Genomic DNA, 22,420 nt, shown 5'->3' with positions numbered 1-22,420 from the left:
CTGATATCCAGTAATTAAGATATGAAGCAATTATTTGTCCTTTTAGATAAAAAATGTGCTCTGAAAAATGTAGTGTGAACTAAATCATGGTTTAAAGGTATTAGAGCAGTAATTCCCACACACTGCTATGCAACAAAACTACCAGAGACTTTACACACACACACACACACACACACACACACATTTCTGGGCCCTACTCAAGGACTTGTGAATTACAATCTTTGAAAGTAGGGCCCAAACTTTTTTATTTAAAAAAGCTTCTCAGACACCCAGATCTTGGTTTTTAAATATTATTCCCCACCAAAAGAAACCAAGGATCCTTGGTGAAGTGGCTGATTCTAGGGCCAAGGTAGAAAAGCTTGATGGGCTTAGAACATTTAAGATGAGCTTAGAACATTTTCTTGTGCCAGAAAGAAAATTGCTCAAGGGATGGTGGGGATCATGTCCAAGAACACAGAAGCCTACTTGATGGGGCTCTTGCTGGCCACGTTTGGGAAATTTTGAGCATGAAAATAAAATAATAACAATAATATATTATAACCCATTGAATAAAATAAGTCTATATTGAAATAAAAAAGGAAGGAAGGAAGGAAAGGCTCTTACAATAGAATGCCAACTAATAAATGTAGAAGGAATAATACAATTAGAAAATCTCTAGTTGGGCAAGAATCACCAATAGATGCTAAAACCAATGGGTGAGAGTTTGGTGAGGAATAGAATGTTTACATTGTCTCAAAGTACCTCCCCATTAATTACTTGTTAATGAAAAAAGAAAAATAGTAACTTTACAGTGAAAAAACCTGGCATGTGCCCCCTGTACTGGCTTAAATGGTGGCCCCCAAAAGATAGATCCACATCCTAACCCCCAGGATTAGGAGGTTATGTGAATGTGACCTTCTTTGACAAAAAGGTCTTTGCACATGTAATTAAGTTAAAGATCTCAAGATGAAATCATCTTGGATTACTCGGGCCCTAAATCCAATGACAAGTGTCCTTATAAGAGACCAGAAGAGGAGAAGGCATGGACAGAGAGGAGGAAAAGAAAGCCATGTGAAGATAGAGGCAGAGATTGGCATGAGGCAGCCATAAGAAATGCTGACAGCCACCAGAAGTCGGAAGATGCAAGGAAAGATTATACCCTAGACCCTCCAGAAGGAGTACAGCCCTGACGACACCTTGATTTTGGACTCTGGCCTCCATACTGTGAGAGAAAACTTTTCTGTTGTTTTAAGCACCCAATTTGTGATAATTTGTTATGGTGGCCTTAGGAAACTAAGACACCACCTTAACAAAATGACTGGTTAACATCACCAATAAAGGGATTAACCTGCATCATGTGGTTCCTAATGAGATGCACTGAGAAGTTCACAGCATTACTCTCATAATGTTTCTGCCAAAATTGCACAACCTGAATCTAATCATGAGGACACGTCAGACACAATCAAATTGAGAGCCGTTCTACCAAAACAAGTAGTCTGTACTCCTGAAAAATATTGAGGTTATAGAAACCAATGAAAGGCTGAGAAACTTCTCTAGATTAAAGGAAACTAAGAAATATGATAACAAACTACAATATGTGTCCTTCACTGGAGTCTGGACTGTGAAAAAAATAGTCATGTTGGGGGATAATTGGCAAAACTTGGATATGGACTGTGGATTGATTAATAATATTGTATTAATCTTAAAGTTACTGTTTTTGTTACTCGTACTGTGATTATGTAAGAGAATATCCTTATTCCTAGGAAATACACACTTAACATTAAGGGGTAAGAGGGCATCCTGCCTGAAACTTATTCCCAAATGATCCAGAAAAAAGCATCTATGCATATATGTAGAAAAAGAATGAAAAAGTACATCTGGCATATATTAACGAGTGGGACATGAGAGTTCTTTGTACTGTAATTGCAGTTTGTCAGTAATTTTGAAATTATTTCAAAACAAGATGTTAAAAAAACTTACTAGATTATTATAATATGTAACCAGGTATGAAAACTACTGCATTAAAACTCACTCTTGGGGCTTCCCTGGTGGCGCAGTGGTTAAGAATCCTCCTGCCAATGCAGGGGACACAGCTTCAAGCCCTGGCCTAGGAAGATCCTACATGCCACGGAACAACTAAGTCCGTGCGCCACAACTACTAAGCCTGCGCTGTAGAGCCGGCGCTCCGCAACAAGGGAGGCCACGGCAATGAGAAGCCAGTGCACTGCAGCAAAGAGTAGCCCCTGCTCGCCTCAACTAGAGAAAAGCCCGGGTGCAGCAACAGAGACCCAGTGCAGCCAAAAATAAAAAATAAATAAATTAAAAAAAAAAAAAAAAACAGAGCCTTTAAAAAAAAAAACAACAAAACTCACTCTTTAAGGCAGTAGTTCTCATCTGGGTGATTTTACCTCCCAGAAAACATATAGAAATGTCTGAAGACATGTTTGATCATCGATGACTGCACAGGGTGGGGAGGGGGGAGTGGATCTGGAGAGGCACTACTGGTCTCTAGTGTGTATAGAGGCCGGGGAGGCTGCTAAAGTGGTCAAATGCACAGGACAGCCACTCACAACAAATAATTTTCTAGCCTAAAACATCAATAGTGCTACTGTTAAAAAACCTTGCTTTAAGGAAATTATACGTCTTCACTAATATAACCAGATTCTAAATGCTTACGGGAAATAGCACCAAATTTGAATATGAGCTTAGAATAGAGCAAAATTTTATATCAACAAAGGATTCCCATTTTATAGGTAAAAATATGTTTGCATTTCAAGACTCGGAAATCAAATACAGAAATGCGTACGATTGCATGTCACATCATACATCAAACAAGAGTAGTGGGGGAATAAAGAAGCATAGAAGTTCAGTTCGTTCATTTTAACATCAACCAAGTAGCTTTCATAATATTGGACAATAAGTCCACTGAAGATGTGATTTCAAGGCATTAGAACAGCTTGGTGAAAAAGATAAATAGATTTTTCTCAAACTTATGACTATACTCATAAAGCAGTAAAAATATATTACATTTACTGGTTACCTGGGGTAATCCATATCACTGCTTTCTAAATCTAATGAGATTTCCAGTTTCTATATGTTTAGCATAGGAGAGCTATGCAAACATCAGCATAATTAATGAGTGATGAATCCCACAGTATTAGTCAGATTTCCACATAATAAAGAATCCACAAACCTCAATGACTCTTAACACCAAACATTCATTTCTCACTCATGGGTCTGTGCACTGACTGAGTTGACTCTGCTTCAAGATCAGGTACGTTCTGTGTGTCTCTCACTCTGGGCCCAATAGTTACCTAGACAGATGGCTGCTACCTCATGGCAGATCACAGACGCTCAAGAATCCAGGCCAAACTCTGCAAGCACATATAAAGCCTCGCTCACATCACATCTGCTAATATTCCGTTGGCCAAAGCATACCATGACCAAGCCTAAAACATTGGGGCAGGGGTGTATGGGTCTACTTTACTGAGAGACATTGCAATGTTATGTGCACAAAGATATGGATGTATAATCCTATTACAAAAGCAGCAGAGAAGAATTGAGAAAAACAATGCAATCTACCATACTACTAAAGGCACTCTACAATAGCAGATTTTTTTAAAAGAACTGATGCTACTTACACACATAATGTTAACTCAGGGGCTGGCAAACTTTTTCTGTGAAAACCAGCTAGTAAATATTTGGGGTTTTGTGGGGACATACAGTCTTTGTTACAACTCTGATGTTATAGTGTGAAAGCAGCCACAGAAAATACATAAACAAACAAGTGTGTCTGTGCTCCAGTAAAACTTTGTGTATGGATACAAATTTGAATTTCACGTAACTTTCACATGTCACAAAATGTTACTCTTCATTTGATTTTTTTTTTAATCATTCAAAAATGTAACAGCTATTTTTAGCACGTGGGCTGTACAAAAGTAGGTAGTTGGTCAGATTTGACCCACAGGCCATTGTTTGATGACACCTGTATTAGCCCCTTAACCAGCAAAGTCCTTAGCATTTATTGGTCATAGAAGACTGTATAAGAGAAAGAAAAGGCAATAACCAAGGAGTTTATACAGTTGAGGATGTAAAATACATACATGTGAAAACTATTTAATAATATTTGAAAAATATTATATAGGAATGAAAGTCCAAAGTCATGAATGTTAGGAGATATGGTGCCAAGTTATTAAGGTTTAATACATTAGGACAATTCCTTAAAAAAGTTTTATGGATGAGAACATGGATTCACTGAATGATTACCCCATTCTTTCTTCATACACTGAGAAAGAAGACTTTTAGAAATAATACGTAAGCCTACAGTCTATTTTATTTTATGAATTTTTCCTTTTATATAACATTTAAATAAAACATTACTTTAAAAATTGTTAGTACTGCAAAAGTAATTCATACAATACAAAAATGTTGAAAATAGAAAGTGGAAGTCAGCCTATAGTCCCACCACCTACAGGTATCCTCTGTTAACAGCATAGTATGTAATTCTAGAGCTTTTTCTATACATACACATATGTGTTTTATTGTTGTGTATTAAAATTTTATACCTAGTATTTAGCAATTTGCTTTTTTCACATTTAGCAGTATATCCTAAACATTTTTCCATGTCAGTGTGAGTAGTTTTATCTCATTTTAATTGTTGCACAGTATTCTGTAGCATAGAACAGCTTACTGATGTGCATTTAGGTTGTTTCCAATTTTCCCCCTATTATATGTAATGTTGTGATAAACATTCTAAATCTTTACCTAAATTAACCATTTATTTTTAAGGAAAAAAATATCTACAAGTGGAATTTCTGGGTCAAAGCATAGAGACAACTGTTTTCAAAATGTTTTTCTTCTCAGTGTTATCTGATATTAAACCTGGTATTAAAATCAAGAGTGTTAATGGTAAGCTGTTGGTTGGGGATATGAGGATTTGAGATACTGACCACATAAAACATGAGAATATAGTAATGTGTGTGGTTTTTGTATGTATATGAACAGGGTGGATAAGCGAGAGAGAGAAGCAGAAGGGAAGAGAGAGGAAAGAGAAGGGAGAAGAAATTTAATGTGAGAATCATCCAAATCCAATGTAAAATGATACCAGCTATTATATAAGAATTACTAGTTGTACTAGGAAAACCCTTTGTGAATAGCCAGGTATACTCATACTGATTTGTAAATGAAAAAAAAAAAAACAACTGTTCAAATCCTAGGTAGTAATTTTCATAAGATATACTAATGTACCACTAGTAAATTATTGGGCCTAAGAATTTTTTTTTTTTTTTTTTTAAATTTTATTTATTTATTTATTTATTTATTTATTTATTTATTTATTTTTGGCTGTGCTGGGTCTTTGGTTCGTGCGAGGGCTTTCTCCAGTTGCGGCAAGTGGGGGCCACTCTTCATCGCGGTGCGGGGACCGCTCTTCATCGCGGTGCGCGGGCCTTTCACTATCGCGGCCCCTCCCGTCGCGGGGCACAGGCTCCAGAAGCGCAGGCTCAGCAGCCGTGGCTCACGGGCCCAGCCGCTCCGCGGCATGTGGGATCCTCCCAGACCAGGGCTCGAACCCGTGTCTCCTGCATTAGCAGGCAGACTCTCAACCACTGCGCCACCAGGGAAGCCCCCGGGCCTAAGAATTTTTAACTACAATCTATTAACTTTATTTCTTTTTCTCAATAAATCATTAAGGATGGTTCTCAACAGGAGTGGGTGGGTGTTACAGTTATCTACTGCTGTGTAACAAATCACTCCAAAACTTTGTAGCTTAGAACAACAATTTGTTATTATTACTTATGGTTCTGTGGGTCAGCTGTGCTCAGGCGGGCAGTTCCCTCTGGGTGTCTCTCATGCAACTGCAATCTGATGTTGGCTGGGGCTGACTCATCTGATAGCTCAACTGGGCTGAGTGTCCAACATGGCTCCCCCCGAGGACTGGCAATTGCTAGTAGTTGTTGGCTATGAGCTCAGTTGAATGTGCTAACCTGAGTGGCCACATGTGGCCTCTCCTTGTAGTTTGTGACCCTCACAGCATGGTGGCTATACTCGGGGGTGGAGTGTGCTGAGAGTGAGTGAACACTCCCAAGAGTGAGTATTCCAAAAGTCCCAGGGAAAAGCTGCAAGGCTCTCAATGATCTAACCTTGGAAGTCCCAGAATATTTCTTCCACTGCTTTCTTCTGTTTCAGCAAATCACTCAAGCCTTCACAGAAGCAAGGGGCGATGCATTAGACTCTACTTTTTGATGGGAGAGCAGCAAGTTACACTGCAGAAGTGCATGTGGGATGGAAGCTATTATTATGGCCATCTCTGGAAAATGCAGTCTGCCACAGTGAGGAGTTGGCAGGAACTCTCGGAAATTGTGGACTAATTTTTCACATGTTTACATCTTTCTCTGAAGAGAATCTTGAATATTCACAAGATTCTCAAAGGAATCTGACCAAAAAGAAAAAAAAACAGAAAAGAAAAGAAAAAGTAGAAACAATCACTGGTCTAGGTAGATTATGGTCTATTACATAATTAAGTTTATTCTATACACTAATATTCCTTTTAAGGATATTTAATCTCTACCACTATCTTGGAATTGTTTAGCATCTAGCTGTGATTCACTAAGAAACTCATCCAATTAAAATCTTTAAAAACGGGGCTTCCCTGGTTGCGCAGTGGTTGAGAATCTGCCTGCCAATGCAGGGGACACGGGTTCGAGCCCTGGTCTGTGAGGATCCCGCATGCCGCGGAGCAACTAGGCCCGTGAGCCACAATTACTGAGCCTGCGCGTCTGGAGCCTGTGCTCCCCAACAAGAGAGGCCACGATGATGAGAGGCCCGCGCACCACGATGAAGAGTGGCCCCCACTTGCCACAACTAGAGAAAGCCCTCGCACAGAAACGAAGACCCAACACAGCCATAAATAAATAAATAAATAAATAAACCCAAAGTTTAAAAAAAAAAAAAAAGAAAATTAGGAGCATTACCACTGATCCTTAATTGTTTAAAAAAAAAAAAAAATCTTTAAAAACAAGTCCGGGTAATTCCAACAGTGTGAATGACCATAAGTTCAATGAAACTGGATAAATATACACGCACACCTGTACATGTATAAAAACATGCTCTGAATTTTAAACAGAGGGGGCTGATTAAATGGGGTTTGTAGTTTGGACCACTGTTCCCACTAGATCTACCTATATTTGACACTTAAAGAGAGAACTCTAATCGACTATTAATATTCTACACACTGTTCAGGGGAAATTTCTTTTTAGAACCCTGCAACACAGTCCTGCACAGTGCACAATGATTTACATCACTGAGCATGAGATTTGATTGCTTTTATCTCAGCATATGTAATTATAACTTATTGATCACAAAATTATCTGGTTTTTATTACAGCATTTGATTCTGTGATGTCCCCCCCCCCCAATCCATGATGGCCTCAGAGAAACTCCATTTTGAGTAAGAAATATTTATGTCTGTTTATGCGCCTATACTTGCTATTAGTTTCATGAACTTGTCCCCTCTGGATTTTGATGGAGGTAGGAAGGGAAGGGCAGAGAATTTGGGAGAGGGTGCAGGAATCACCAGCCAGCTATATTCTTCACTAGAGGTTAGCAGAAGCACAACATCAGTCAAAAAACCAACCACAGTCCTTTGCTTAAATATCAATATATGTGCAAATTCAAGGTATAGAATTAACTAACATAAGGGAATTTTGTTGCTGCTGCTGTTTAAGTTGATGTGTCTCTTAAGTCTCTTTTTTGTCTGGCACATTCATCTCCCCCATCACTCTGTTCTCAAGAATTGACTTTGTGAAGAGACTGGGTCAGTTGTTCCATAACATTCCAGATTTTGCTGATTTTTTTCAACTTGTTTCCTATCACCTATGTTTCTGTAACTGGAAGTTAGCTATAAAGGCTTGATTAGATTCAGTGTTAACATTTTTGGCACAGATACTTCACAACTGGTCCTGTGTATCAATACTTCATGTGAAACCACATGAGGAAGTACATAATACCTCTTTGCCCTCCTTTTAAAGATGCCGATTGATCGGTAGTTGTAAAGTTATAAGGTGACCTTTTGGCTCCCTTGGAATATCCAGTTCCTCATTAATATTTAGTTTCTTAGTTTTAGCATCCATAAATGTATATTGCCTGAATCAATTATTTCATTAGATGTTACAGAATGGTAAATTATTCTATCATTCCTTCTACATTTGTTAGTTAAAATACTTCTGTAAGAAAACGTTCTCTCATCCACTGGGGCTATTTTGTAACTTGCAGATAGATTTTCACAGGAAAGGCAGATCAAGACAATTTTTTTCCCTTTAAATACTAATTTTCAGAGTACAGAGTTGACTACCTCTAATAATGACAAATGATTTGTACTTGTTGCTTTGGCTTTCTCTTTTGAGTATCATAAATTCATGCATATTTATTTAATCAGTGTGTTTCAATCAATTGCTGTCATCTTCCGTTTGATGGTAAAATTGTCCACCTTTAGCCAATGGACAGCTTCCTTGCTTTCTAGCATAACAAGATGATCAGGTCTCGGCTTGTCATTTGCCATTCCACATCTGGAATCAGCAATCTCTTCAAGAATCACTGGTTCCTTTCAGTAGGAAATAGTTTTCAGAGACCAGAGTTTGGATGCTAACATTCTCATTATTACTGAGTTGTCATTGCTGCTGGATCTGTTCAGTGGACAGAGCTGGGGTATTTTAACATTTTGAATTTTAAAACATTTCAAAATTTTAAACATTTTAAAAACCATAATCACTTATTCATAACTATAATTATAATAACTTCAAAATAATACCAATAAAATATAGTTTAATGAAATATATCAATATTACTACTAACATCAAGACAATAATGAAAGTGAAGATTGCTTTGTATTTTTATTAGACCATATTCCACTAACGAACGACGTGTGACATATAAAATATAGTTTAATGAAATATATCAACATTACTACTAACATCAAGACAATAATGAAAGTGAAGATTGCTTTGTATTTTTATTAGACCATATTCCACTAACGAACGACGTGTGACATATAAAATATAGTTTAATGAAATATATCAACATTACTACTAACATCAAGACAATAATGAAAGTGAAGATTGCTTTGTATTTTTATTAGACCATATTCCACTAACGAACGACGTGTGACATCCTATGTTCTAAAATACCTAATGGGCATGTAAGTTTAGGCCAAAGCTTTTCCCTTGAGGAAGAGGAAAGTTCTGGGAAGGATAATGGTCAGAATAACCTCAGTTATCTCATCTCCCCCCCCCACCCCCCCCACCCCCCCCCCACCCCCCCCCCCCCCCCCCCCGCTGAGTCCTGAGACGAGAGGAGAGGAGGAAAGGCCCAAGGTGAGTAGAAGGTGGGGATGCATTAGCCTCTTGATAGGCATAGCCAGAGACGCTCTGAGCCCCGCCCTCCAGGACTGCTGGGTGTTGCTGGCAGCTGAGGGGATATGCCCCAAGCAGCACTGAACAAAGACAGGTGAAATACGAGATGTATGTTTATTTGTGCACAGTGTCTGTGCCGAGACTGCAAGCACGAGATAGCCAGACGCTTCACTGAAGTGATAGAAACATTTCATAGTAGTTTGTCATTTCAAAAGAATAAATTGTATGAATGAAAATTATATACTCCCCTCCCAGCCCCTAGATCATCCAAAATATTTCATTGGACAGCATGTGGCGCCAGCCTGACATTTTTGGGTGCATCGCAAGGCTTGTTGCTATTATTTATCTTGTTCTTATCATGTTGGCATTTAAGCACCTTATCTCTGCCCTTGAGAGAAAAGATCCCATTTCTTTGGGCTGTGTTTTTTAACCAGTGATTCAGGGGCACCGATACACTTGCTGCTCATTTAATTTTGAGCTGTACTCACATTTCTGCTGGGAGGCAACAACAAGGAAAAAACAGGTGAGGTTGGTAGCCCTCAGGGAGGCAGCAGGTGGGAGGAGAGTGATCTGGAAGGAAAGCAAGGAAAGGCTTTGGTTCTTTTGGTAAACTGAAATCTGTTTTTCTCTCCCTGTGAGACACCACAAACTGTCTCACTTTCTTCCCTTCTCACCTTTTCCTCTTTTGTTTTGCCCAAACCCATCTTTACAAGCACAGAAAGGGGGAGTGACTTGCTTAGGTCCCATTCTCTATTTCCATGCCAATTAATTAGGTCTCCCCCACTCCCATCCCTGAGGAAAGACTCCTGCTCCTGTCACCTCCCACAGTCTTCTTATCATCTTGGAAATTTGCTTAGTTCAACCCATTAACATGAATTACTGGGAGCAATTTGGCCACTCTGTTTCTTATTCTTCTAGCCCTTTCCTTAATCCTTTATATTTGCAAAATATTTGCTTAAAGCAGTAGTGTCAGTCATTAATGTTCATATGGGATGTTCAGCATCCCATAGAGAGGTTGCTCGAAATACCAGGTCTTCTACCCTGTATTTACATTCTGATCTAATAAGATCAGATCTCATAGTGGGGCCCTAGTGATACTGATAAAGGAAGTGCAAGGTTTGAACTTTCAGGAAAAATGGTTTAAACGTATGAGGAGTGGAGGAAACAAAGGATAGCCCTCACATTCTATCTGTACTCTCATTCCACTGGGGAAGACTCAGAGGGATATGGGAAATTTGCCCATGCTTCATACAATGGAATACTAGTCAGCAATTAAAAGGAACTAATTGCTGATACACATAAGAGGTATGAATCTCAAAAGTATTCAGTGAAAGAAGCCAGACACAAGAGTGCATATATGATAGAAATCAGATCAGTGGTTATTTATGCGAGGGAAGGGGATTGATTGGGAAGTGATCTGAGGCAATTTTCTTAGTGACGAAAATGTCTGTCTTGATTGACAAGGGTGTGCATTACAGGAGTACATGCCTTGTCATAATCTACGTGAACATTTATGATCTGTGCTTTTCATTGTATGCAAATTATATCTTAAATTTTTTAACTTGAGTATACCTATTTTGGGTAATAATAAAATTTTTTACCAATCTTTTTTTACCAATTTATATGCAAAAGTCAAAAAAAGAAAACTTTTGAGATAGAAGATGATTTAACACAGTGCTTCAAACATGGTGTGCACTTAATAAAAATGTATTGACGACTAATAGCCATGCAAGAGTGGTTCATTGCAAGAGTTTGTTTATAAGATGCCTACTTTCAGCCCAGCAATATGTTCAAATTCAGCATTGTATACAAGATTCAAATGTCCTAACCCTATAAAAATATTTTTAGTAATCCTCCATCCCATCAATCTGGTTATACAGCCTTTTCATGCAAGTATAATAAATAAAATCAATACCTTTTATTACGTCACCACCAGAAACTCTTAGTACACCCAGATTCAAAGGCATAAGGCTGTCTGCAAGGCTGATCCAACCTTCAGGGAGTATTTTACAAGGAAAGCATACTATTACAATTTTGTATGAATAAGGAAAGCTATCCTCAAATCCTAAAAAGGATTTCTTTTTTATTTTTTAATAAATTTATTTATTTATTTATTTTTGGCTGTGTTGGGTCTTCGTTGCTGCGCGCAGGCTTCCCCTAGTTGCGGCGAGCGGGGGCTACTCTTCATTGTGGTGCGCAGGCTTCTCACTGCGGGGGCTTCTCTTGTTGCGGAGCACGGGCTCCAGGAGCACGGGCTCAGTAGTTGTGGCTTGCGGGCTCTAGAGCACAGGCTCAGTAGTTGTTGCACGCGGACACTAGAGCGGAGGCTCAGTAGTTGTGGTGCACAGGCCTAGCTGCTCCGCGGCATGTGGGATCTTCCCAGACAAGGGCTCAAACCCGTGTCCCCTGCATTGGCAGGCGGACTCTTAACCACTGTGCCACCAGGGAAGCCCCATAAAAAGGATTTCTTAGGTTGAAAAAGTACATATAAGGGCTATCAATCCCCTATGGATGATCTCTAGCTGGATAAATACAGGGAAAATTCAGATATTCTTCCAAAGAAATAAAATTTTATGAAAATATATACTGGATGAATTTTATATGTATTCCTATAATAAAAAGTATGCACTGTCAAGTCTCAGGCAAATCAGACAAATCACTCAGTAGTACTTATCTTTCTTAATTGTGCTGTCTTTCCAGTGGTGACTGGCCTCGTAATGCATATGTGACTATCTTCCTTTACATTTTCCTACAATTTGAGGAATATGACCAAAAAAATCAACTAACAAACAAGCAAAAGTGTAAATCAAACTAAAGCTTCAGATTAAAAGATAATTTACTGTTAGATTATGCATCCACAATGCTAAAGACACAAGTTTGAAAAAAATTCTTTATCAGTAGGAACTCCTCAACTATTTTCAATTGTTTTGTTTCTAGAGAATTCACATACAGAGAAGAAATAAACAATAAAACATTACAGGACAGCTATTACTGGAGAAATATGATTTTCTTTTTCAATTTCAAGAGGATAAAATTTTTAAAGGGAAAACATAGAAATGATGAAAAATGTTAAGGACAATTCAAAAACTGGGAAAAGTTTTAAATCTCTCAACTATATATAAAAATTTTCATATTGTAATAGAAGAATTAGAGCTTTAACAATTCAAACTCTATTTATTCCAGTGATCTCAAAGTGTGGTACCCGGACCAGTAGCACCAGCATCACCTGGGAACTTGTTTGAAATGCACATTCTTGGGCCTACTGAATTGGAAACACTGGGGACGGGCCCAGCCATCTGTATTTTAACAAGCCTCCAGGTGATTATGGTACAGGGTGAAGTCTGCGAATCATTGATTTATTCCAAAAACATTTATTGGGTACCCACTGTGTGGCAGGCTTAAAGAAAGGCACTGGGGACACAAAGATTAAAACTTAACATGAACCATAGTTTAATCAGTCACAAAGAAAAGGAATATTAGCCAGTAAGATTGTTTTTTGAATACAGGAAAATAGGAGATTCCTCTGGCTACAGCTGGATCAGGTAGAACTGCCAAGAACACTGAGGAATTCTACTAAGGTGGGGGCAATGGTCCTCAGTCAGAATCACCTGGAAGGATTTTTCAAAAACACAGGTCCTGGCCCTTCCCAGACCTCTGGAATCACAATCTCCTGGAGCGGGGCTCAGGAAAGCTGTATTTTTAACAGTTCCGCCGGTAATTCTGATGTTTACCCAGAGTTAATGATGCTGCTGCGGTAGAGTTGTCTCAGGTTCTGTGCTTCTCAGCACCTCCCTGCTGGCAGCTTCTCCCTGTGTTCTGTGATTATCTGTAGCAAATTGCCTCTGGGAGCACTGCTGGCGAGGGGAGATGGGAGCATGCTCTTGGGTAAAGCGCAGATCCCCAGGCTAAACCACTGAATCAGAATCTTTGGGGACAGGGCTCAGAAATATGCATGTTTTACAAATCCCCAGGTGATTTTTAAGCATGCAACAATTTGAAATTTACTGCCTTGTGGGTCTCCCCAAGGAGCTACTTTTCTACTCTCCACTACAGTCTAGTCTCCGAGGGCATCTTATCAAAACATGTTCCCTAACTTTTTTTTTTGTCTCTTGACATGTGTGTTGCATAAGTAATGGCCCCTCAAAGATGTTCACATACTAATCCCCAGAATCTGTGAATCCTACGTGACGAAAAGGACTTTACAGATATGATGAAGTTAAGGATTTTGAGATGAGTGATTATCTTGGATTAGATGGGTGAGCTCAGTGTAATCACAGAGATCCTTATTAGAGAGAGGCTCGTGAATCAGAAAAGAGATGTTACAGTGGAAAAAGGAGGAGCAGAGCCAGAGTTTTAAAGATGCTTCTTTTGAAGATGGAGGAGGGGCCTAAGCCAAGGAATACAAGTAGGCTTTAGGAGCTGAAAAAGGCAAGGAAATATTCTCCCCAAGAGCCTCCTGAAGGAATGTAGACCTACCAACACCTTGATTTCAGCCCAGCATAAACTCATATCAGGATTCTGACCCAGATTTGTGGTCATTTGTTACAGTAACAATAGGAAACATACAATGTGTAAAATATATAGAAAGGAAAGTATTGTAATTCAAGACAAGCAGTGCTAATACTGATAAAGCTTATCTCATTTGGAGATTCTACCACATAAAAGATGGCATATTTAGTGTTCCCTTAGGATTTATATTTATCAATTTCTTTGATTAGAGGTCTTAATTACGCCTATAGTTACAATGATCATAGTAAACAATTCCAGGATCTTAAAAAACAAAACAACAACAAAAAACCAAACAGCCTCAGTTGCTTGATAGCAGTAAGATTTCCTTTTCAGATTCAGTCGTCACAATTTATCAGAAGATATGGAAGGTCATCTATTGTGTACAGCTAAAGACATCATGCTCACTAGTGTCTACTCTCAGATAGCTGACAAGCCTAAAAATACTCAATTCAGAGGAAGAATCAGGACAAACATTCATAACAGACATACTTAATGTGATGCCATCAGCTACACAGTAAAACTTGTGAAGGAACACCACCCTGGGAAAAAGCCTTCAAAATCCTCTTAAATTATCCACATTCTCTCACTCACTCTTTACTTGCTTCACTCTTACCAGTGGATGGTTCGTTTCTTTAAGCCGGGGTTCTCAAACTTGAGCGTGCATCATTAGATCACCTGCAAGGCTTGGACCCCAGTCCCAGGGCTTCTGACTCAGGAGGTCTGGAGTGGAGCCCAAGACTCTGCATTTCTCACATGTGCCCTGGTGCTGCTCTGCTGCGCATCCTGGGATCACAGTCTGAAAATCGCTGCCTAGAGCAAGGATTTACATGCTCTCAATACTGCCTGCAAGTCAGCATCACCTGGAGACTTGTTCAAGCCCTGATGCCTCAGCCACACCCCAGGCCAATTAAGTCTGACTTCCTGGAGGTGAGATCATGCATCACGATTTTCAAACACCCCAGGTGATTAAAGATGCTGGTTTTGTGCAGCCAAAGCTGTGAACCACTGCCCTAGAAGCCAAAAGAACAATAAAGAAAGGGAGCAAGTAAATGTGAAGGAAACAGGGCAGTAGCACTGACCATGAGCTGCCCTGCCCTTTGGCTGCCCTGGGCCCTAGGATTTTCTCTCAAGCAAATGCTTCTCCTGCTTAAGAGTCGAAGTTTAAAAACAGCCTCTTATCTAAAGGAATAAGAATATGATGCTACAACACACTACCAAGTCAAAATATATGACATTCCTAATTAGATATTTAAGCTAGGGGAAAATGGTAACCTGTTGAAAATGATAACACAATTCTAAATACTGTTTAAAACTTTATAATAGTTTTGTATTAAATTGCAAGGAAAGCCCTTAATTCTCCTTTTACAGAAAGAATCAAAGGAACAGTTTCTTATATTAATTAAAATAAAAGTTCAGTGCTTTATTTCTCAAACAGCCCCAGTATTTTCTATTTCTCAGGCAGTTAATGTCCTGTGCTTCATACTTCATATTCAAATATTTCTCTCTTCCACTCATACACACAACCTATTTTTATTGTCATGAATATTCATTGGTTTCAAACAATGTTGCTCACCTCTCAATTCAAGTTTTATTGTTTTAAATTCATAGTTTTCTATCAATGACCTGGAACTTAGAATACCTACCAATTTACTTTTTTTGCTGCTTTTGTAAGTAACCTGAAAGGCAGTACTACTTTCATTCTTTTTATTTATTTATTTATTTATTTATTTATTTATTTATTTATTTATTGCTGTGTTGGGTCTTCGTTTCTGTGCGAGGGCTTTTCTCTAGTTGTGGCAAGCGGGGGCCACTCTTTATTGCGGTGCGCGTGCCTCTCACTATCGCGGCCTTTCTTGTTGCAGAGCACAGGCTCCAGACGCGCAGGCTCAGTAATTGTGGCTCACGGGCCCAGTTGCTCCGCGGCATGTGAGATCTTCCCAGACCAGGGCTTGAACCCGTGTCCCCTGCATTGGCAGGCAGATTCTCAACCACTGAGCCACGAGGGAAGCCCCCCGTTTTTTTTTTAATATTTATTTTATTTATTTATTTGGTTGCACCAGCTCTTAGTTGCAGCTCACGGGCTCCTTTAGTTGCGGCATGTGAACTCTTAGTTACAGCATGCATGTGGGATCTAGTTCCCCGACCAGGGATCGAACCTGGGCCCCCTGCATTGGGAGCGTGGAGTTTTAACCACTGTGCCACCAGGGAAGACCCAAGGCAGTACTACTTTCTAACACACAGCTTGCTACCTGCTGCTTAATGTCAGGGGCACTCTGAAAATAATTGGGGATTTTTTGTTTTTGTAGTGCACCCCAAATAGCAGTTCTAATCTATTCAGAAAACTCTGATACATAATCTGACATATTTACTCTATTCTATCCTAGATTTGTACAGGATGTACGGAAAAGTACTTTACTTTGGATTTTAGCACCTATCAACAAATATCATAAATCCCTTAAGCAAATATGTTTGTAACATACTACTGTATAAGAAAGAGCTATTAGAGTCACATCTATTTCTCCCAGGCTATTTGATGTAAAAACTCCTTAAATATTTACTTTCGTAAATAAAGGAAATTCACAAATTCTTTACTTCCTGGTAGGAATCTAGCCTCTAAACATCCCCTTTTCAGTTTTTTTTAGGTGATTGTGAAGGATAAGACCTGAAAGAGTGACCCTCACTTCAAACCACATCGGACTATTTTAGCACATTTTGTTAAAATGATCCTATGTGTTGTATTGCAGAGTTGAATCTCCTCCAGAACACAGACCGGATTTTATTTATGGTACTTTTAATTAGAATCAGCCCATAGGAAAAATTAAATAAAAGTGAATTATAAGATTTACTTCATCAATGTCAAAAAAATTAAAATATGAAAATGTATGTCAAGTGGGTCATTGAACACCAAACGAGTTACACATACGCACATAAGTTGAACTATTTTCAAACTGGAGGGGGGGAACGTTCCTGAATTTACTCAAATTAACTTTATAATACAAACATATCAAAGGTATGAAATTTTAATCTGATTTTTATTTTACTTTAACATAAGCTTATTTCCAAAGTATCTATGTTTTGTTGCTATTTTCCTGATAATGTATGATGGCTGAAAAAATTCACATATTTCAGGAAAAGTAAAAACCTCCTCCCTTATACCCCTGTGTTTTAGTAAACATAAATGGGTCCATACCATAAACAGCATACTTTAACTGCATTTTTCTTGTTTTTTCCACAAAAATACATTAAGATTCCCATGGTAAAAACCACACTTGTAGGCATTTCAACGTTTGGATATATTCTAATGTATTTAACCAATCCCCTGTTGATAGACATTTAATTATTTAATTTATAATTAAATTTATTTCAGTTATTCAATATTGTAAACAACTTTGCAAGAAACAATCTTGCAGCATGTATCCAAATATTTCTTTAGAATAAATTCCTAGGAGTGGAATTGCTGGGTAAAAGAATACAAACATTCGAATTTTTGAAGTTTTGGTATATATTACCAGATGACTCTCCAAAGATTATGCCAAATTTCATTCTTACCATGTATTAAAGTGCTTATTTTCTTCCATATTTACCAGCAAATGAAAGAAAAAGGTTTACTGAGATAAATTTTCATATCTTACAATGTACTTGTTTTAAGTATAAAATTCAATGATTTTTAAGTACATTAACAATTGTACAACCATCTCCACAATCCAGCTTTAGAATATTTCCAGCACCCCCAAAGGGCTGCTCAGGCCCATTGGTAATCGTTCCTCACTCCCATCTCAATCTAATCTAGGCAACCACTAATCTACTTTCTGCCTCAACAGATGTGCATTTTTTCCATACGTCATAGAAATGAAATCATACAGTATGTGGTCTTTTGTGTCTGGCTTCCCTCACTTAGCATAATGTTTTTGAAGTTCATCCATTCTGTAACACTATCAGTACTTCATTTCTTTTTATTGCCAAACAGCATTTTTATAATTACAAAAAAAAAATCCTCTCATTCAGAAAAGGGAAGATTCTGGATATGGGAGTCACTGCTCTATAGCACTTATGCTGACTGAAAACTCCTACGTCCAGGGTGGAGAAGTGCTTTGCTTTGACCTTGATTCTACTTTCTGTAGGAAGCTTCTCTGTCCATTTTTCTCCACAGTTGTTGGATTTGCCCTTTGGGAGATCCTTCCTTGTCCATTTCCATCTTGGTCATAATTCCAGTGAAGTGGGAGACCTCCTCCTGTGGGACCAAAGAGTATTTTCAGCGCATTTCTTGCTCATGCAAGTTTGGGGGTCCAAGAATGATTTTAAGGCAGCCAAAGGGTTTTTTACTCCAGGTTTATGATTTCTTTGGCAATATGTTTTTACCACTCAGTCTCACATGCCAGGAACACCACCCAAAACTCTTTCTTAAATATAATTATTAACTCTCATGTCTATCCTTGCTTCCTCACCCTCATGCCTCTCTCACATACACACAACTTAATGCCAGCATCATTGAGGTCATACAGAGTATGGGAGTCTTGGCAGAGAAGGCTATGCCCTTAATTAAATTGGTCTTTGTTATGGGGCCATCAATTAAAAGCATTTTTCAATCTTATTTTCTATTGTTGGGGATCTAGAAACAGTTAGCTTTTCCAACTCTTTGCTGCCCCAAATTTCTTTTCTCTCTGTATTTTTTAAAAATTTCTGCTTGAAAATCACCCAGCTATTTTCTGACTCATTTTTTCTTCTAGTATATTCCTAATAGAAGCCAGTAACGACCAACACACGTCACTTAATTCTGTTTTCCAGTCTCTTCCCCTAGAGCTACAGGCTTAGTAAGTGCTTGATCTGCCTTCAAACTATCTCCAGTCACAGTTTTAACACATATTTTACCACTGTACTACATGGGTCTCCATCTCCCCATCCTCTGATATTAGTTTCCTCACTACCCAATGCCGATTCCACATCTTTTAGGTTTTTATTAGAGTTGCAGCTCATTTCCAATGCCAACATCCCTATTAGTTAAGATTATGCTAGCAGTAAAGTGAATAAAACCCCCAATTTTAATAGCTTAACATAATAGAATTTTATTTCTCACTCATATAATATCAATTAGAGGCAGTGGAAATTAGGGCTATTTTGCTTCACAGTTCTTCAGAAACAGCCTGACAGACGCTTTACTGTCTTCAACAAAAGCCAGCAGGCAAGGGAAGAGAGAGGCTGAGCATTGTGTGAGAGGTGATTACGGGCCACGCTTGGAAGTATTGTACATCGTTTCATCGCTTCTTCTCATGTTCCTTTGGAAATAATTCTGTCCTAAGTGCACATATCACTGCAAAGAAGGCTGAGAAGTGTACTTTATCTTTGTGCCCAGAAGGAAAATCAAACAAGTCTGGCAAACAGCTAGCCAATGTCTGCCATAGCATTGTATAAAACATTTAGTCTTTGACTCAGTAATTCCAGTTCTAAGGATCTTTGCTAAGCAAATATTCTGAAATGCAAATATGTTTGTTCATTCTGAGGTCACTGAAAGAAGCAAATATAAATGTATAAATAAATAGAACATTAAAGGTAGAGCCCATTTATGTAATGGAATATTACACAGCAATTAAAAATGATTCTTATTAAAATGTTTAATCACATAGGAAAATGTTTCTGATGTACTATTAAGAAAAATAGGACACAAATTTTACATATAATACATATATATTTTTTAAAGAGAGCAGTAAAATGACGGAAAGAAAATATGCCAAAGTGGTAACACCTATAAACAGTGTGAAAGGATTATAGGTTTGTCAGTTTCTTCTTTTTATGATTCTACTTATTCATACTGCCCACAATGTAACAACATTATAATCAGAAATAAAATACACATTCTTCTAAAACATAATTCACAGTCATATCTAGGTCTTCTAGTACTCTACCTTAATGTCAATATCTTTAATAATGAATTCAGGAAAATAACATAATAATAAAATAACATCTTTTTCCTTTATAAAATATAAGAACTGAATATTATTATTTAATTACATATTCCAGAAAAATAGTTTGAAATGGATAAAGTTACAATAATTTCTTCAGAGATGACATTACTATAGGAATGCAATTTTTACTTATATTTCCCTACCTACAATGCTTTCTGTTTTTTGTTTTTTTAATTTCATTTCTAAAAATGTCTAAATCCATTTCTAAAAAGAATATAGTCTAATGCCCTCTCTCTACCTCCCTCCCTCTTCTCCTCCTTCCCTTCCTCTTTCTCCTTCTCCTTCTTCTTCTCCTTCTTCTTTCTCTCCCTCTCTCCCTCCCTCTCTCTCTCTCTCTCTCCACTCCTGCAATATACAACCCCTAAAAGTATGTTTGATCTACCATTGGTAAATGGTATTTATCACCCATCAAGATTTTTAGTAGAAGCTTATTTTCTGTATGTCCAGCTGCTTCTGTATTGGAGGTAGACACACAAAAAGACAGACAAAAAAACCCACACCATAATCACTAGATTTATTACCACACTGTTGGTTTCTGAGAGTTTAGAATGAATGGTGGCCACATGTCATGATCAGTTTCTATCAACACTTAGTTGGCCAGCCTCAGATTCTTCATAATCAGATATTCCCAAATCTCAGATACTCGCCTAAAATGAAGCTATTATTCTTACCTATGTGCAGTACTGCAAATCTATCGATTGTCAGCATTTAAGTTAAGGAATGTTGATTTTTCTGTTCACAACTGAAGGTTATTTTCATGTTAGAATGAATGATGCCCATCTTTCTTACCCTTTGTGGAGCTAGGACCACTAGTCTGAATATTCGGTCAGTTAATCTCTGTGACACATTATCTGTGTTCCCATCCATGGGAATTTGTCAATATATGCAAAAGATATTGTGAAAAGAAATCAAGGGTTGGTATAAAGCATACTGTGTTCATGCTTTCTTCATAGCAAAAGTAGTTTGCACTTAAGTTTTTTTCTACTGACAAGTGAATTCATAGCATCCTGTTTCCTCACTCTCACTCTGGTGTTTATACAGATTATTTTCTATTATAAGTTGTATTTATGATTTTTTTCTATTTCAGAAAGAGGAAGGTGAAACTTTAAAATCCAGATATCTTATTAAATACCTTTATGATTATTTCCATCTATGAATATATTTTTGTCTGTTTTGTGACAGTGCTTACTGTACAGTGAATAACTGTGAATGGTAAAATTGTATGGAGCTACTAACACAATTCTGGAATCTAATCTTTAATATTTTTGCCAGGGATTATGCAAAAACTTATAATTATGTTTTACTTTGGATTTACCTCATCCTTACTTTATCTCATATTAAAGTGTAATCAAAATCAGCCTGTTTCCATTCGGTTGCAAATCCCCTTCTTAAAGCACCTATTCAAAAGTCTCCCCAATTTTCATTTTCTCTGTCTTTTCTTATTATATTAAATCCTGATATCTGAAAATTGAACCATATAGTAGCATTACCATGTTCTTTTAAAAATACAGATCATATCTATTCTTCCTGTATTTTTACATTATAACTGTGTTTTTTTAAATCCTTGGCGGGTTGCAATTAGATTTCTTGTGTGTCATTGTATTATAGTAAATGCCATTATTATGGTAGAAATAATTCACTTTGTTTAGTGTACTGTTCAGATAGTCTGCTGAGATGCCTCTGATACCAAATGTTATTCCCATTCTTTAATTATAATTTTAATCTTTCCTGGTTTACCATTCTTTCAGTAGATTAATTATTTTTATTCTAAAATTCAGAAGTTGTCTGAGTTTAATAATGTTTATTAATAAGAATTATAATATCCCATTGCTTTTTTTCCCTCTCCCTGTGGAACAGAAGGAGTAACTTTGTTTTTCCCAAACTCCTTGACCTATAACGTTTGAGAGAACTCTGTGGAGCAACAACTCAGGTTTATCATTAGTAGTTGAATACATTTCTGAGAGTAGTTGTTACTTGCATTCCAACTAGTTAGTGATCACCACATTAAAAGTCAGACAGTCAAAGATAGGGAGTTTCCTTTGTCTAGGGCTGTTGTTCATACACACGGTATAAAATGAGGCCGTAATCCTTACACCACAAAAAAACACCCCTTAAGCATGTATTTTACAAACACATCTATAATAAGATGAGAGTGTAAGCCCTGTGAGGGCAGGGATGGTGTCTATCATGCTTATCATTAAATCCTCAGGAAACACCACAATGCGTTGGCACACAGTAGGTGCTCATCAAACAAGTGTTGAATGACTCAATGTGCATGTGAATGACCCTCACTTGTGCATGGGTTCAGTTTTTGTCCCTCTTGCTGTGTGCATGGATACATCTTTAGTTAAGGTTCAGTTCAATCTAAGCAAGTTGATAAGAGTGAGCAATGAAGTGTAGTGGGAGATGATGGACTCTGCAGTCGGGATTGGAGCTAACTTCCATTCTGTTCCTCCTAGTTGTGTGATTTGGGCCAAGGTGTTTTTATCTCTATTAGCCATGATTACTTTATCTGTATAATAGGAAAAATAATCCCCACCTCCCAGATTTGTTATGAGAATTATAT

General features: G+C 37.8%; 1 long non-coding RNA gene across 6 annotated transcripts in view; it reads left to right on the top strand.

Moving 5' to 3' along the window:
• The window catches only part of LOC103011793 (uncharacterized), a 220,440-nt gene that overhangs the window by 70,203 nt on the left and 127,817 nt on the right, over positions 1-22,420 (top strand). For all 6 annotated transcript variants that reach the window (XR_450112.2, XR_450110.2, XR_009008996.1 and 3 more), the window contains exon 3: positions 7,363-7,425. This is a non-coding gene — a long non-coding RNA (uncharacterized LOC103011793). The remainder of the gene's footprint in view (positions 1-7,362; positions 7,426-22,420) is intronic.

Source organism: Balaenoptera acutorostrata, chromosome 8 (genome assembly GCF_949987535.1).
Source record: "Balaenoptera acutorostrata chromosome 8, mBalAcu1.1, whole genome shotgun sequence".
Taxonomy (NCBI): domain Eukaryota; kingdom Metazoa; phylum Chordata; class Mammalia; order Artiodactyla; family Balaenopteridae; genus Balaenoptera; species Balaenoptera acutorostrata.
The sequence above is the reverse complement of the archived record's forward strand: the minus strand, read 5'-3'. Positions and strand labels throughout refer to the sequence as shown.